The following is a 19487-nucleotide window of genomic DNA, read 5'->3' on the forward strand; positions in this document are numbered from 1 at the left end:
TGCTGCAGTACCATGCCTGTCACTGTGCTAACCACCAGGATGCTAATGGACTAGACCTTTGAAACTATAAGCAAGCCCCCAACTAAATGCTTTCTTTTGTAAGAGTTGTGTTGGCCATGGTGTCTCTTCACAGCAACAGAACAGTCATGATGACAGTGCCCTGGTGGCTGAAGAAAATCCTTTTATGTTTTGAATGTGACAATCACCTTGCCTCAACCTTGACTTTCTTTGTGTTATGTGACACATTCTTTTAGGGTTATTAGAAACAGAGCCAGTTTTATTTCACTTAAGTTTTCTACTACTACTACTACTACTACTACTACTATACACACACACACACACACACACACACACACACACACACATACACACGCACACAGATACACTTGTGGAGACTGCCAGAGTTGGGGCTATAGACAATTGTAAACTACCCCACATGGATGCTGGGAACTTGTTATGCCATCTCTTCAATCTCCCAGAATAAAGCTTTTCTTTTTAAATAATAGTTTTTATTTCAGATAACTTATAGTTAGACAGTTATTTCAGAAGATTGCCTAGGGTTTTTATTATTATCTGCAATATACTCTTAGAATGGAGCCACCAAATCAAACAGATGCCCTCAAACCTTGGATTCCCTTACTACACAGCTGGGATTTTTATCAAACTCCAGAAGGAAAAATGAGAACTCTAAAAGGTATCACATTTCCACTGCTGCGAAGGGAAAGGAGAAGGCAGTGCACTGCCCTGAGAATTATGGGAAAATCTGGACCCCCTTGTCTCCGGTTTCTCCCTTTTACTCTCTGGTCCAGCCCCACTGTGCTTTTTGCCTTTCTTGCCCTGGCACCAAGATGCATTTTCTGTTCTTTATCACAGCAGAGCTTTTGTACCACTAATTTAGCCATCATCCATTATTTAAGTGAACCTGTAAATTTTGGGTAAATTTTACAGAGCTGTTAACATTCTGTGTGGCTAAACACAGCCCATGAGGTTTTAGCATGACAAGTCTTTTTTTTTTTTTTTAACTTGGTTAAAAAGTATTTGTCTGGAGATTACAAAAAAACAAACAAAGAAAATGATAAAAAGATTGTTTTGGCTTTTTTAGGCTTTAGTGGGTTTTTGTTCTTGCATTCTGGTAGATATGAATAAGTATAACAATGTAATTCCTACCTTAAATATTTGAGAGAGAATCACCAGAAAATATGTATGAATTTCTTGTATTTTCCCAAATTATGAGCAGTACCAACTGATGTAAAATTTAAAATTTCTCCCTCGCAAGCAAATTCTTAGATTGTCTCAATGATTTGCATTCCTTTTGCAAACACCAAGTATGTAGTGATGGGCAAGAAAATGAATATCACTCAAAACAATCATCTTTCTTTAGAAAAAAAGTTAAAATTTTAATTTTATGTGGATACATGTTTTACATCAATGTATATCTGTGTCCCATGTGCATTCTTGGTGCCCAAGGAAGACAGCAGAAGGTGTTGGATCTCCTAGAACTGTAGTCACAGATAGTTGTAGGATGCTATGTGGTTGCTGAGACTGGAACCCAATTCTTTGCAAGAGCAGTAGGTTCTGTTAACCACCACACCATTTCTCCAGCCCCTTAATTTCTTTTAGTTACTTATTTCCTTTGTGCCCATGTGTGCAACCCCACATATGCAGAAGGAAAGTGAGAAGTGGGGATCAGGGGCATCTACAACAGTGCACGTGTGGAACAGAGGATGATCATCAAGAGCGGGTTCTCTCTCATGACTTTGTGGAGTCCGAGTTTTGAACTGAGGTTGTTAGGTGTTTGTGAAAGCACTACTGCCAGCTGAACTCTTTCTACTCTCTCCTTCCTTTCTTCCTTCCTCCTTTATTTCCCCCATCTTCTTCCATTCCGCTCTTCCTTCCTTTTTACTGAGGTCCTAATTCAATCTTATGTTCGAATGACCTCACAGGTACCTAGAAGTATCATTTGATCATGGCCCATTCAAGTCGACATGAAACTAACCATTATATTTGCTTGATAAAATAAAATAAAACAACAACAACAACAACAACAAAAAACGTAGGTGATGAGGCTAAGTAACATATTTTACTAGGATTTCCAGGTGCTTCTCAGAGCAAAACAGCTCCACACATCCCTGGCCCAGTCACTGGAAAAGAGAATATTCCATGTAGAAGCACAGGATGAGCTTATTATTCGTGATTGCATTTGTCTGTTACCTGAGCCAAGTCCTTCCTCCAGATTTTATGCGAAGTTTTCCTCTACCAATTTCGAGTTGAGAGAACAGACCAGTTCCCAACCTTCTCTATATGATCTGTTAGACTAGTTTTTAATTACACAAGATCGAAATTCCTGTACAAACCTGCTTAAGTGAAAAAGTATTTATTGACTCCACAGCTGGCAACGTGGAAGCCAGATCATAGTAACGGGTAGTATTTAGTAAATACTGTGCCAGGTACTCTTCTAATTTCTTTGCATGAGCTGACTCAATTTTTATTTATAAGAACTCTCGGCAGACATAGCACAATTACCCTCATTGTGGAGTTGCAAAGGTTTCACAGTGGCTTGAGCAGTGGTTGTTATATCATCCTGCTTGGAAATTTGAGTTCTGCTCGTGTCACATTGCCTCAGTATCAACGGTTCCTCACCGGTCTCGGTGCCAGAGCGACAGGACGTACTGATTAGCTCGGAACGGTTCCAACCTGGGTCTGGAGCTGAGCATAAGGAGGGGCATCACAGAGAAGAGGCATGGATGCGTTGTGGACCACAGCAAGGAAGCACTGGAGATTTAACACTAATTATTAGACAGCTCTGACTCATTCTACAGTGAGGGTATGGAACACAGATTCCCAGAGGACAGAATGCAGATATTACCCGACCCCAGCTGTTTGCACCTGTTACGTTTTACTCTTCATTTGGTGACTGTTGAAACCACCAATGTCCCTGTTTCACAAATGGCAGTAGCTTCTTTTTTTCACTGATGCCACATTTTGACTGTTTGCCTCCTATTGCCTTCTTTATCACCCTCCCACTCCTGCTGATCCTTTCCTCTTTCTAATAAATCTCTCTCTTCCTTTCATGTCTATTAAATTTTATCATCGGCTTTTGTGTGATCCATTGGGTTTCCTTAAGTCTGAGTGCAAGAGTTCTTCTTCATGAGCTCAAGCAAGTCATCAGTGGCTCTACCACTGAAGAAAATGACCCGACCCTCCCCTCCCCAGCAGCAGTTAACTGCCAATAGATCCTTAAGGCGGTAGGGGCTCCATGAGGTCCTCCCCACCTCAGTGGAATGTTGGACAGTCTTAATTTCTTTCTCGTAATGTGCCTGGGCCCTGTGCATGTTTCATTTCAAATAGGGAAAAAGAAAATGAGCTGATGGTTTGGTGTGGTTGTAATTCTTTGTCCCCTACATACTCCCAAATTCCTGTGAGTAGAGTCTGGTACTACTTAGGATTTTCCCCAAAGGTAGTGAAATACTACACACTTCATTTTGAGTTTTTTTCTAGAGTTTGGTGACCTGCAAGTGGCTGTCCCTTAAGGCTCAATAGTCATTCTCAGCTAATCAGTCATGATTCGCCAATTTGCATCTCTGTACACAGAGCTCTCTGCTTCCTTTATGATCCATTTGTGGGAGCCAAGTAAGAAGAGACTGTGATTTTATAATAATTTCCAAGAAGATAAAAACATGAGGATTGTACAAATACATTCTAAGTCCATGTCAAATGCTCATTTATTCATTCACTAGAGGAAATGACAGTAACATGGATTGGAGTGCATTTGGGAAACTGAGTGCTGGCATGCATTCAACAACGTGTTGGAGATCTAGGTTAGATACAAATGTGGTTACCATCCCCCAAGTCTATAAAACAGTGCTTTCATTTCAAACAGAAATTCTTTTTGCATTTTCATTTAGTCACAACCTGCAAGGCAACAATGGAAGTTCCTAGAGTTTGAGAAATCAACAGCAATAAAAATTACACTAAATGAAAAAGCATCATTGACAGCAGATGCTAGTGAGGATGTGGAGAAAGAGAAACACTCCTCCATTGCTGGTGAGATTGCAAGCTTGTACAACCACTCTGGAAATCCGGTTCCTCAGAAAATTGGACATAGTACTACTGGAAGATCCAGCAATTCCTCTCCTGGGCATATACTCAGAAGAGGTTCCAACTGATAATAAGGACACATGCTCCACTATGTTCATATCAGCCTTATTTGTAATAGCCAGAAGCTGGAAAGAACCCAGATGTCCCTCAACAAAGGAATGGATATAGAAAATGTGGTACATTTACACAATGGAGTACTACTCAGCTATTAAAAACAATGAATTTATGAAATTCTTAGGCAAATGGATATATCTAGAGGATATCATTCTGAGTAAGGTAACCCAATCACAAAAGAACTCACTTGATATGCACTCACTGATAAGTGGATATTAGCCCAGAAACTTAGAATACCCAAGATACAATTTGCAAAACACTAGAAAATCAAGGAGAAGGAAGACCAATGCGTGGATACTTCATTCCTCCTTAGAACAGGAAACAAAATACCCATAGAAGGAGCTTTAGAGACAAATTTGGAGCTGAGACGAAAGGATGCACCATCCAGAGACTGCCCCACCCGGGGATCCATCCCATAATCAGCCACCAAACGCAGACACTATTGCATATGCCAGCAAAATTTTGCTGAAAGGACCCTGATATAGCTGTCTCTTGTGAGGCGATGCTAGTACCTGGCAAACACAGAAGTGGATGCTCACAGTCAGCTATTGGATGGATCACAGGGCCCCCAATGGAGAAGCTAGAGAAAGCACCCAAGGAGCTGAAGGTGTCTGCAACCCTATAGGTGGAACAACAATATGAACTAACCAGTACCCCCAGAGCTCATGTCTCTAGCTGCATATGTAGCAGAAGATGGCCTAGTCAGCCATCATTGGGAAGAGAGGTCCCTTGGTCTTGCAAACTCTATATGCCCCAGTACAGGGAAACGCCAGGGCTAAGAAGTGGAGTGGGTGGGTAGGGGAGCATGTTGAGGGGAGGGTATAGGGGACTTTCGGGATAGAATTTGAAATGTAAATGAAGAAAATATCTAATAAAAACTTGAAAGAAAAAGAAAAAGAAAAAGCGTCCTTGAACTAGGAATGTCAGTGATTTGGGTGTGAGCCTAACACTGATCCATTGTGACACTGTCCTAATTATTGTTCCACTGCTATGAAGAGATACCATGACCCAAGGAAACTATAAAAGAAAGAATTTAACTGGAGATTTGCTTACAGTTTTCGAAGGCTAGTCCATGATCATCATCATGGGAAATGTGATGGCAGACATACGGTAGGCATGGGGTTGGGATCTTACATCCTAACTCACACGTAGCAGCCAGAGATAGACTGGGCTTGTCATGGACTTCTGAAGCCTTAAAGTTCATCCCTCAGTGATATACCTCTTCCAGCAATGCCATGCCTCTTAATCCTTCCCACACAATCCCACTAACTGGGACCAAGCATTCACACATGCACCTATGGTGGCCATTCTCATTCAAACCACCACAGACATCAACACTGATGTCATTATCCTCATACATCTTCAATTTCTTATACTTTATTCTGAACAACAATAATGTTATCAAGATTGTGCTACTAAAACTGTTCCAGGGTAACATGCTAACCCGGAAGGGGGCCCTTATGAAAGGTAGATTGAGACCCCATTTCTTTGCTATGTTTCTCTCAAGGTGTTGAATTAGCACAGTGAAGTTATATTTGGCTTGTGTAATTAAGTTTCTGTGAGAGTGTAGAAGAGTTATAAATTGATGCATAATACTGTGTTCTTAGGAATGGTCCTGTCACCTCAACACCATGAGTTTAGGCAAATTATTCAACTATCCTATTGTATGTCCATAGCTTTTAAATGGGCTAACAATAGTGTCTTCCTTGTCAAGTTTGTGGTGTTAAGACAAAGCAGTGCTCATTCTACCATAGAACTTGTATAGCATCTATTGTGACATTAATGTGTAATTACTTTTATCACTTACAGATGCTCAACGTAATTTCTCAGGAAAGTTGTACTTCGAGGCTGGAAACAAAACCACATAGACAAATTACAGAGAACGTCTGAGTTAACTGCTCTAGAATACACATATATTTGATTTTTAGGAATAAGAATTTGGGGATGGAAGTTTGGATATGTCTTAGTTAGGGTTTTACTGCTGTGAAAAAAAACCACCATGACCAGGACAACTCTTATAACGGGCAACATTTAATTGGGGGTGCCTTACAGGTTCAGATGTTCAGTCCATTATCATTAAGGCAGAAACATAGCAGTGTCCAAGCAGGCATGGTGCAGGAGAGCTGAGAATTCTACATCTTGATCTGAAGGCTGCTAAGAGAAGAATGGCTTCCAGGAAGCTAGGAAGAGGGTCTGAAAGCCCACCCACATGGTGACATATGTCCTTTAACAAGGCCATATTTCCTAATGGTACTACTCCTTATGAGTAGGCATATTCCCACCACCACAGGATACTTACAAAGAATACTCAAAGAGCATGAGATAAGGGTTAATCGTTAGTATGTGTGTAAGTTAAGAATGGGACCATGAGGCAAATGTTTAGGATTTTTTTTTAACTAAAAATCTGCTGTGAGGAGTGGAAAGATTGCTCAATGGTTAAGAGCACTTGCTGCTCTTGCAAAAGATGAGGGTTATATGTCCAGAACTTACATGGCAGTTCACAACTGTCTATAACACTTCCAGGAATCTAATATCTTCTCCTTATTTCCTTGGACACTGTTTACATATGGTGCATCACATTAAAAAATTCTAATAATTAATCCTCCTCCAAGAAAGAGAGAAGACTAGAGAGGGGGAGGGAGGAATCAGTTGTTAGGCCGTCAGTGAGATTTTAACAAATTGCTTGACAGAGTTGTTTGATTTAATTGTAAGTTTAATAAAAGCATTGTTTCTTTACATAGCATGACATACAAATGATTGCCTATTTTGTAAAGACATTCACTGGCAAAATCCATGCCCAATGGCAGATAGTCATTATCATGATACCTACCTGCTTTAAATATATTCCGAAGTTACTGTGAAGGTTGGCTTAGAGCGCTATGGCTGTGAAGTGACACCACGAACAAGGCAACTTCCATAAAGGAAAGCACTTAATTGGGCTTGAGTTACAGTTTCAAAGGTTTAGTCCATTATCATGGCAGGAGACATGGTGGAAGATATCTTGTTGGAGACAGAGCTGAGAGTTCTACCTTCTGATCCACAGGCAGCAGGAAGAGACACAGGAACTGACTTGGGCTTTTGATATCCCAAAGTCCACTCCCAGTGACAAACTTCCTCCAATAAGGCCATACCTAGTCCAATTAGGCCATACGTCCTAATCCCTCTGGGGTAGTGACACTCCCTGATGACCAAACATTTAAATACATGAGCCTAATTGGAGCCATTTTTATTCAAACCAGCACAGAGACAATGAAAAATAACATGAGAAAATGTTGTTTAAATGCAGACAGTCTGAGACCATGTAAGAGGCATAATAGACTGTGATTTTAGTTACACAAGGTCCCGTAGGCTTGCTTGACATAAAAGAATCAAAGTTGAACTGTAAGGGTTTTCCCCCCGAGGTCCCTGAACTGAGACTTTAGTGCCACAAAGGCTAGATGGGAATGTGGGTAAACCAACTGGGATGTTATACGCACAAAACATTAGAGAAACCACACATTCTTTTACTATCTTGGGGAGAGATGTTACAAAATAAAGGAAAACTGAATTGACTTATGCTCCTCCTCTTGTCCTAGCTTAAGGATGCAACTGAAAAAACAAAACAAAACAAAAAACAAAACAAAAAAAAAAACCAAAAGAAAACAAAAAACCCCAAAAAACAAAAAACAAACAAACAAAAAACCCCAAACCCAACCAACCAACCAACCAACCAACTAAACAAACCCCCAAAAACAACCAACCTGAATTTTCTACTTTTTATTTACTCAACTGTTAATGGATTGGTTCAAAATAAATGTTCTGTGTGCCCTTCTGTGGCAGGGCAAAGGAGGGCAAGAAATCCATACTTTGTGTAAATATCCAGCTTTATCAGCTGTAAAAACCAAACAACCATATCATTTTTAAATTGTGGGCAAGAAACAAAGACTAATTATTTTACGTTTAATGTGCACATCATGAACCTTGGTTAGTTTAACTACTGCTTATTGAATTATTTACACGAACACTGGTGCTACCTCCGGCTTGCTATGGGATACTGAGCATACTGAGCCATGAATGGTGTTCTCCATTACTCTGCATTTAGACTTTATATTCATCTTTTGGTTTTAATATTTCTCTCTCTCTCTCTCTCTCTCTCTCTCTCTCTCTCTCTCTCTCTCTCCTTCCTTCCTTCCTTCCTTCCTTCCTTCCTTCCTTCCTTCCTTCCTTCCTTCCTTCCTTCCTTCCGTCTTCCTTTCCTTTCCTTTCCTTTCCTTTCCTTTCCTTTCCTTTCCTTTCCTTTCCTTTCCTTTCCTTTCTTTTCTTCTCGCTCCCTGTTCTTATATCTGCTGAGATTAAAACACTGGCTATAAAACTGTAGAACTTTCAGATGAAATTATGATTTAGTGGTTTAGTCAATACTTGAAATTGATAAAGGCTAAAGATAAAGCTCTCTGTTTGCCTCGTGCATATAGGGTTTTTGTTTTTTACCCCTAGTCCTGTTTGAAGAAGAAAGACTTACAATCAGAATGAAATGACTTTTATATCTCTAAATTTTTCCAGTGATTATATAAAACTTCATGAGTACAATAGTAAAAATCCTGGAAAAATAGCATCTTTTAAAAAGGGCTATAAACCAGCAGGTTATTATTAGTAGCTAAACTAAACCACAGATGCCCAGAAAGGAGCAAGCCGACTGCAGACTGTTTTAATGAAAACAATGGTAGGAAAGAGATTTTTTTTTCTGAATTGCAGTAATTATTAAAATTAAACAATTCACCAAAACTATGTGTTTCTTTGTGTTTATGAAGCCCCCTGGCTATGTCCTTTAATTTTTTATAGAAAATTCTTGGACTAACAATTACTTGATATTACAAATTAATTCATTCCAGTTTTTAAACTACAGTATTTGGAAAGGCCAAGAACTGCCTGGAGGAGAGAATATGAGCTTAATAAACTGCAAAAAAAGGAATAATGCTGTTTATAAGTCTGCCACCATTTGTTCCAGACAGACATTTAGATTTTAAGGCTATTTACTCAGAAAAAAAAAGTCTTTCAAGTAAAGATAGTTTTGTCTTAAGAGAAAGGTTCAACTGAGCTGAGGTCCAAATAGCTTTGATGACATATCTAGATTCATCCTCCACTGGAATACTGAAGCTGATCTTGTCATCTTTGCTCTCTTTTATACCAGACAGACACTATTGCTGATGCCAAGAAGCACTTGCTGGCAGGAGCCTGGTATAGCTGTCCCCTGAGAGACTCTGACAGCACCAGACCAATACAGATGTAGATGCTTGCAGCCAAACCATCTAAGCACTGGGGCCCCAATGGAAGAATTAGAGGAAGGACTGAAAGATCTGAAGGGGACTGCAACACCATAGGAAGAACAACAATATCAACCAACCTTACCCCTCAGAACTTCCAGCGACTAAACCACCAACCAACGAATACACCTGGAAGGACTCACAGCTCTAGCTGCATATGTAGCAGAGGATGGCCTTACCTGGCATCAGTGGGAAAGGATGCCCTTGGTTCTGTGGAGGCTCGATGCCCCATCCTAGGGGAATGCCAGGGCAGTGAGGCGGGAGGAGGGTGGGTGGGAGAGCACCCTCACTGAAGTAGGGCGTAAGGGGGATGGAATAGGGGGGGTTGCAGGGAAGAAGTTGGGAAGGGGGACATTTGAAATGTAAATAAATAAAATAAAAAAAAAAGAAAAGAAAAGAAAAGAAAAGAAAAGAAAAGAAAAGAAAGAGCCAGGCAGTGGTGGCACATGCCTTTAATCCCAGCACTTGGGAGGCAAAGGCAGAAGCAGGTGGATTTCTGAGTTCGAGGCCAGCCTGGTCTACATAGTGAGTACCAGGACAGCCAAGGCTCTACAGAGAAACCCTGCCTCGGAAAACAACAACAAAGAAAACAAACAAACAAACAAACAAAATACAAAAAAAAAAAACAAAAAGAAAAGAAAAAGAAAAAAAAAGGGATAGTGCAGCAGAGCACCCTTGCTCATCAGTACTATAAGTCACTTGCATATGCTGATCAGAAATGGTCTAGAAACACTGTTGGTGAAAAAGGTACCTAATAGTCAAGGAAGGTGGCACTTATTCATAACACCAGAACTTGGAATATAGGGATAAGAGAATCATTCTTTCAATTCCAGCATATAATACATTTACAGCCTGGGGTTACTGGACCCTGTCTGATAAAAGAAAGAATAATCATTTAGGGGTGTGTGTGTGTGCGTGTGTCTGAAGAGGCTAGAGGAGGGCATTGGATCCCCTGGAACTGGAGTTTATTATTATTTGGTTATTAGCTGCCTGACATGAGTATTAGGTGTTAGGAATTGAACTCAGATACTCTGATATATATATATGCACACACATATATGCATCATATATACATACATATACATATATACATAATATATATACATATACATATATATATACATATACATATATATATCCTGTCTCTCCAACCCTTAATTATGACTTTTTCTTGAAAACCCATAAAGTAGAAAGATATAAAACTAATTTTGTAAAAATAAGAGGTGAACTGTAAGAACTGTTATGAGATCATATGACATAAATACATAATATGCAATATTTACATACTTATTTTTTAATGAAAAAACTAAAGTCCTATGTTTGGTAAAAAAAAAAACAAAAACAAACACAAACAGAAAAACAACCAATCAACCAACTAAACAAACAAACAAAACAAAAAAATTGAATCAAACCAAGCCATCACCACCACCAAAAACACTGCCTTGGGTTACTGAGCCTTTCACAGGTTCCTCTACAAATTCCTTTTTGGAGTTCACTTATTCTATATTTTTATCTCTTGTGACAGGGTGTCACTATGAAACACAGGTTAGCCTCTAATTAGAAATTCTCCTGTCTTGATTTCCTCACTGCTGGGATTATAGTCATACATGACTGTGCTGAAGTATTTACTATTTAGGTTATAGTTTAAAATATGAATTGTGTGTGTTACATATACGTGTATATGCATGTGTATAAGGAAATAAGGCTATACACATGCGTGAGACAGAGTCTGTAGCTGAACCTGGGTTTTCCTGTTTTTCTGTTTGTTTGGTTGTTTTATATTTTTGTCATGGTTGTTTGGCTAGGCTTGCTGCTGCCTGCCAGGCTCATCAATACTGTCTCCTCCGCCTTAGATTCGTTCCACCTCGACCAGACCCTGCTGGAATTTCAAGTGCTTTCAGCGCTGTTGACTTTTTATGTGGGGGCTGAGATCTGAACTCAGGTGTTCACGCTTGTATAGCAAGTACTCTTACCCACTGGGTCATGCTCTGACGCCCATTGCTTTTTTTTTTTTTTTTTTTTTTTCACAGAGACCCGTCTGCTTTCTTTTGCCCAATGTTGTGACATGACACAATGTTTGAGGAACTTCCTAAACCATATTAGCAGCAAATAGATTGGAACAAGAAACAAGAAAAATGTGAGTTCCTTTGTGATTGTGTTACCTCACTCAGGATGATGCTCTCCAGGTCCATCCATTTGCCTAGGAATTTCATGAATTCATTCTTTTTAATAGCTGAGTAGTACTCCATTGTGTAGATGTACCACATTTTCTGTATCCATTCCTCTGTTGAGGGGCATCTGGGTTCTTTCCAGTTTCTGGCTATTATAAATAAGGCTGCTATGAACATAGTGGAGCATGTGTCCTTCTTACCAGTTGGGGCTTCTTCTGGATATATGCCCAGGAGAGGTATTGCTGGATCCTCCGGTAGTACTATGTCCAATTTTCTGAGGAACCGCCAGACTGATTTCCAGAGTGGTTGTACAAGCCTGCAGTCCCACCAACAATGGAGGAGTGTTCCTCTTTCTCCACATCCTTGCCAGCATCTGCTGTCACCTGAATTTTTGATCTTAGCCATTCTCACTGGTGTGAGGTGGAATCTCAGGGTTGTTTTGATTTGCATTTCCCTGATGATTAAGGATGTTGAACATTTTTTCAGGTGCTTCTCTGCCATTCGGTATTCCTCAGGTGAGAATTCTTTGTTCAGTTCTGAGCCCCATTTTTTAAGGGGGTTATTTGATTTTCTGAGGTCCACCTTCTTGAGTTCTTTATATATGTTGGATATTAGTCCCCTATCTGATTTAGGATAGGTAAAGATCCTTTCCCAGTCTGTTGGTGGTCTTTTTGTCTTATAGACAGTGTCTTTTGCCTTGCAGAAACTTTGGAGTTTCATTAGGTCCCATTTGTCAATTCTCGATCTTACAGCACAAGCCATTGCTGTTCTGTTCAGGAATTTTTCCCCTGTGCCCATATCTTCAAGGCTTTTTCCCACTTTCTCCTCTATAAGTTTCAGTGTCTCTGGTTTTATGTGAAGTTCCTTGATCCACTTAGATTTGACCTTAGTACAAGGAGATAAGTATGGATCGATTCGCATTCTTCTACATGATAACAACCAGTTGTGCCAGCACCAATTGTTGAAAATGCTGTCTTTCTTCCACTGGATGGTTTTGGCTCCCTTGTCGAAGATCAAGTGACCATAGGTGTGTGGGTTCATTTCTGGGTCTTCAATTCTATTCCATTGGTCCACTTGTCTGTCTCTATACCAGTACCATGCAGTTTTTATCACAATTGCTCTGTAGTAAAGCTTTAGGTCAGGCATGGTGATTCCACCAGAGGTTCTTTTATCCTTGAGAAGAGTTTTTGCTATCCTCGGTTTTTTGTTATTCCAGATGAATTTGCAAATTGCTCCTTCTAATTTGTTGAAGAATTGAGTTGGAATTTTGATGGGGATTGCATTGAATCTGTAGATTGCTTTTGGCAAGATAGCCATTTTTACAATGTTGGTCCTGCCAATCCATGAGCATGGGAGATCTTTCCATCTTCTGAGATCTTCTTTAATTTCTTTCTTCAGGGACTTGAAGTTTTTATCATACAGATCTTTCACTTCCTTCGTTAGAGTCACGCCGAGATATTTTATATTATTTGTGGCTATTGAGAAGGGTGTTGTTTCCCTAATTTCTTTCTCAGCCTGTTTATTCTTTGTGTAGAGAAAGGCCATTGACTTGTTTGAGTTAATTTTATATCCAGCTACTTCACCGAAGCTGTTTATCAGGTTTAGGAGTTCTCTGTTGGAATTTTTAGGGTCACTTATATATACTATCATATCATCTGCAAAAAGTGATATTTTGACTTCCTCTTTTCCAATTTGTATCCCCTTGATCTCCTTTTGTTGTCGAATTGCTCTGGCTAATACTTCAAGTACTATGTTGAAAAGGTAGGGAGAAAGTGGGCAGCCTTGTCTAGTCCCTGATTTTAGTGGGATTGCTTCCAGCTTCTCTCCATTTACTTTGATGTTGGCTACTGGTTTGCTGTAGATTGCTTTTATCATGTTTAGGTATTGGCCTTGAATTCCTGATCTTTCCAGAACTTTTATCATGAATGGGTGTTGGATCTTGTCAAATGCTTTTTCTGCATCTAACGAGATGATCATGTGGTTTTTGTCTTTGAGTTTGTTTATATAATGGATTACATTGATGGATTTTCGTATATTAAACCATCCCTGCATCCCTGGAATAAAACCTACTTGGTCAGGATGGATGATTGCTTTAATGTGTTCTTGGATTCGGTTAGCGAGAATTTTATTAAGAATTTTTGCATCGATGTTCATAAGAGAAATTGGTCTGAAGTTCTCTATCTTTGTTGGATCTTTCTGTGGTTTAGGTATCAGAGTAATAGTGGCTTCATAAAATGAGTTGGGTAGAATACCTTCTACTTCTATCTTGTGAAAAAGTTTGTGCAGAACTGGAGTTAGATCTTCTTTGAAGGTCTGATAGAACTCTGCACTAAACCCGTCTGGTCCTGGGCTTTTTTTGGCTGGGAGACTATTAATAACTGCTTCTATTTCTTTAGGGGATATGGGACTGTTTAGAAGGTCAACTTGATCCTGATTCAACTTTGGTACCTGGTATCTGTCCAGAAATTTGTCCATTTCGTCCAGGTTTTCCAGTTTTGTTGAGTATAGCCTTTTGTAGAAGGATCTGATGGTGTTTTGGATTTCTTCAGGATCTGTTGTTATGTCTCCCTTTTCATTTCTGATTTTGTTAATTAGGATTTTGTCCCTGTGCCCTTTAGTGAGTCTAGCTAAGGGTTTATCTATCTTGTTGATTTTCTCAAAGAACCAACTCCTCGTTTGGTTAATTCTTTGAATAGTTCTTCTTGTTTCCACTTGGTTGATTTCACCCCTGAGTTTGATTATTTCCTGCCGTCTACTCCTCTTGGGTGAATTTGCTTCCTTTTTTTCTAGAGCTTTTAGATGTGTTGTCAAGCTGCTAGTATGTGCTCTCTCCCGTTTTTTCTTGAAGGCACTCATAGCTATGAGTTTCCCTCTTAGAAATGCTTTCATTGTGTCCCAAAGGTTTGGGTACGTTGTGGCTTCATTTTCATTAAACTCTAAAAAGTCTTTAATTTCTTTCTTTATTCCTTCCTTGACCAAGGTATCATTGAGAAGAGTGTTGTTCAGTTTCCATGTGAATGTTGGCTTTCTGTTATTTATTTTGTTATTGAAGATCAGCCTTAGTGCATGGTGATCTGATAGGATACATGGGACAATTTCAATATTTTTGAATCTGTTGAGGCCTGATTTGTGACCTATTATGTGGTCAATAATAATGTCCCTTTCTAGATGAACTGTACACTTATAGAGGGAAGGAGAGATGGGGATAATTAGTGAAGGCAGAGTAGAAGAAATGAACAAATGGGGTTTTAAGCATCTCTTCAAGGTCTTCCTTTTAAACATGTAAGTGGGCAGGCAAGTGGTTCTCATGACCACTTAACATGAATGAATCATTTGGGCATTGTATGTACTCTTAAGTCAGAAGTTTTGGTTCTGGGCATATTTCTTAGGTTGCTGGATGTTTTATTTCCTAAAGCTTTTTGAACACCATACTGCATAAGGCCATAAACGATGCTATGGTCGCAGTTTAGATTTCATTTGTACCATCAAAATGCAGTATAGACACTCACATATTTCTTGAGTTTCATGTGTTTAGGAAATTGTATCTTATATCTTGGGTATCTTAGGTTTTGGGCTAATATCCACTTATCAGTGAGTACATATTGTGTGAGTTCCTTTGTGAATGTGTTACCTCACTCAGGATGATGCCCTCCAGGTCCATCCATTTGGCCAGGAATTTCATAAATTCATTCTTTTTAATAGCTGAGTAGTACTCCATTGTGTAGATGTACCACATCTTCTGTATCCATTCCTCTGTTGAGGGGCATCTGGGTTCCTTCCAGCTTCTGGCTATTATAAATAAGGCTGCTATGAACATAGTGGAGCATGTGTCCTTCTTACCAGTTGGGGCATCTTCTGGATATATGCCCAGGAGAGGTATTGCTGGATCCTCCTAGCCAAATGGATGGACCTGGAGGGCATCATCCTGAGTGAGGTAACACATTCACAAAGGAACTCACACAATATGTACTCACTGATAAGTGGATATTAGCCCCAAACCTAGGATTCCCAAGATATAAGGTACAATTTGCTAAAAACATGAAACTCAAGAATAATGAAGACTGAAGTGTGGACACTATGCCCCTCCTTAGAATTGGGAACAAAACACCCATGGAAGGAGTTACAGAGACAAAGTTTGGAGCTGAGATGAAAGGATGGACCATGTAGAGACTGCCATATCCAGGGATCCACCCCATAATCAGCTTCCAAATGCTGACACCATTGCATACACTAGCAAGATTTTACTGAAAGGACCCAGATGTAGCTGTCTCTTGTGAGACTATGCCGGGGCCTAGCAAACACAGAAGTGGATGCTCACAGTCAGCTAATGGATGGATCACAGGGCTCCCAATGGAGGAGCTAGAGAAAGTACCCAAGGAGCTAAAGGGATCTTCAACCCTATAGGTGGAACAACATTATGAACTAACCAGTACCCCTGAGCTCTTGACTCTAGCTGCATATGTATCAAAAGATGGCCTAGTCGGCCATCACTGGAAAGAGAGGCCCATTGGACACGCAGACTTTGTGTGCCCCGGTACAGGGGAACGCCAGGGCCAAAGGGGGGGAGTGGGTGGGTAGGGGAGTGGGGGTGGGTGGGTAAGGGGGACTTTTGGTATAGCATTGGAAATGTAAATGAGCTAAATACCTAATAAAAAATGGAAAAAAAAATACATAATAAAAAAAAAAATAAAATAAAAAAAAAAAAAAAAAAAAAAAAAAAAAAAAAAGAAAAATGTGATTGTAGAGAAATGCCAAAGTCAATTAAAGGAGCCGTTTGCCAACTAGCCTGATGATTGTACTGTCTTTGGTTTTGGAGGCAGGGCCTGTGGGTGGTGTAATGAGAATGTTCCCATAGGCTCATATATTTGCATAATAGTCTCCAGTTGGTGAATTGTTCCGAAAGGATCAGGAGGTGTGACCTTGTTGGTGTTTGTGTGTTCTTATAGGAGACTTCAAAATCCCTGGCCAGGCCCTGGCCCATTCTCTCTCTCTCTCTCTCTCTCTCTCTCTCTCTCTCTCTCTCTCTCTCTCTCTCTCAATGGTGGCAAACACCTAGAGGGAGTGTTGAGCTTAGACTCTCTTTGCCACTTCTCTTGGTGACCGTGAAGAGTGTATGAGTGGGGCTGCTGGATCCTTCAGGGAGTGTAGCCTCCAGTGCCGTATCGGCATCTGTCTGCCCATTCCACCTTGACCCAACATTAAGTAAAACTAACTCTGACTAAACTATGTTTTATCCACAGAGAGTAAAGAATGAAGTGTAAATGCTGTAATGAACTGATAATTAGTAAGAGACTATAGAATCGAAAATGTTCTTTACAAATCTGAAAATCTTTGTGACGGGTTTAGTGTAAATGTAATGTCCCTTTCTAGATGAACTGTACACTTATAGAGGGAAGGAGAGATGGGGATAATTAGTGAAGGCAGAGTAGAAGAAATGAACAAATGGGGTTTTAAGCATCTCTTCAAGGTCTTCCTTTTAAACATGTAAGTGGGCAGGCAAGTGGTTCTCATGACCACTTAACATGAATGAATCATTTGGGCATTGTATGTACTCTTAAGTCAGAAGTTTTGGTTCTGGGCATATTTCTTAGGTTGCTGGATGTTTTATTTCCTAAAGCTTTTTGAACACCATACTGCATAAGGCCATAAACGATGCTATGGTCGCAGTTTAGATTTCATTTGTACCATCAAAATGCAGTATAGACACTCACATATTGTTCTTGCATTTAATCTGTTTTGCCCTTTCTGATAGAATAATTTAATCTTGGAGGGCTCATGTGTCTATGAATGGAAGAAGGTGCTCCTCTTACTTCCAAAAGAAAGAAGCTATTCTCCAGTATCCCTCTCGTTTAACTCAAGTTCTCTGAGTTGTCATCTTCATTTGGGATCTACAAGTAGGAGTTTTAGTGAATTGCTTCACAGTAAGATAAGTAAGAATGATTTTGATCTGCAAAAACCTTAGCTTTTTCGTGTTAATGCCTTTCACAGCCCAGTTTCTGTTGTGCTTCTATTTGTTTTGTTCCTCTTGCTTGTCATGGGGCCAACTTTTACTCCCTCGGCAGACGTGGTCACCGTGGAAGTTATCAACTACCAATTAAGGGAGTCACAAGTGTTAGGAAGGAAAACAAAACAAAGCTCTCAGCAGGCAGGGCTCACACTGATAAACTGGAAAGCACCAAATTAAGACTAATTCACTAACTCCAGTACGTGACTCAGGGTGGTGGATTGTGAGTCACAGGCGTCATTGAGTCAGGGCTGGAAGCACAACCAGTAGAATAGCTGTGCACGTAAAAACAGGCTGGAAAGCATACAAGTCAACTATGGACAGATGGCTGAGCCATAAGGATGCCCAGTGTGTGTGTGATGCCAATGCAGGATAATAGTACCTGTGGGGAAATCAGTTTTTCAAGTGAGCCAGAACAGAAAGCATCTCGAAGCGGAAGTTCTGTACACACTGTATTTGCCACTGTGACTCTGTATTTCCATCCTGAGAGAAAGTAGCATGGCAGTTCTTATTGTAGCATGGAAGCCACGGTTATTTGAAGAGATGCTTGGAGGAGAGAACTGGAAGCAGGAAGGAGAGAATTGGAAGCACCTCATCCAAACCCTAGCACTCATTACCTATTTTCTTGCCATGTAGTTGGTCCAAATCTACAGTCAATACACTCAATCTCTGGCCGCTCTGGTGAATCATATGAGCCTTTCCCCAGTTCACCTTTATCACACTATAGACCATATGTCTATTTCCACCTTCCCATCCATTTTCTGCCATCCCTGCTAAGGATATTGAATGGGAACACAGTCACTGAGTTTTCATTGTCATCCTGGTTTGTCTGATTCTACTCTTGAACCTTGTATATGCACAGGGAACTTTTCATCACCTCTAGCAAGTGCACGAAGCACGTTGCCTTTCAGCTAGCATTTCTGATGGATTTACACAATTCGAAGTAAACAGTTTACTACTAGAGGAAGCAGATGGAAGAACATTGGCTCCTAGGTAAGCGGAAATACAGAACATGGATTAATTGAGATGGAAACAGTTACTATGGTAATTGGGAAGGGAAGTATTCCCTAGTTTATTTTCTGTTGCTATAATGAAACATTGATAAAAAGTGGCTTGGAAGAAGAAAGGATTTATTTTATCTTACAATTTCTAGGTAACAGTATATTACCCATGGAAGCAAAGGCAGGAACTGGAAGTAGAGGATTCCAAGCAGTGTTGCTTACTGGTTTGTTTCCTATGGCTTTCTCAGTCTGCTTTCTTATAGCACACAAGACCACAGGTCCAGGGATGGCATCAACAACATTGGGCTATGTTTTCCCTTATCAATCATTAACCTAGAAATGATTCCACAGATATACCTACAGGCTGATCTGATGGAGGTAATTGCTCAGTTGAGGCTTCTTTTTCCCAGGTGACTCAAGCTTGTGTCAGGTGGACAAACAAACAAACAAACAAAAACTTAACCAGAACTGGATAAATGAGTTTTGTTTTAAGAGATTTTTTTTTTATTGATTTAAAAGTGTGTGTGTGTGTCTTGGTGCTCAAAGAGGCCAGGGACACCACATCTTGCCTGAGCTGGAGTTACAGGTGATAGATATTGCCTGGACTTCAGCGCTGGGAACTGAACTTGGATCCTCTGTAAGAGCAATCTGTTGAGCCATCACTCCAGCCCTACCCAAAGTTCCACAAACAGTAAGAATCTACAAAGGGGAAACTCCCACCTGCTCAGCTGCCCTCAAGTTCTGCAAGTAGTTCCAGGGATAAAGCTTTTGTGAGTTGTAATCCATGCCGGGGGTGGGC

Source organism: Mus musculus, chromosome 10 (assembly GCF_000001635.26).
Source record: "Mus musculus strain C57BL/6J chromosome 10, GRCm38.p6 C57BL/6J".
In the NCBI taxonomy this organism is placed as follows: Eukaryota; Metazoa; Chordata; class Mammalia; order Rodentia; family Muridae; genus Mus; species Mus musculus.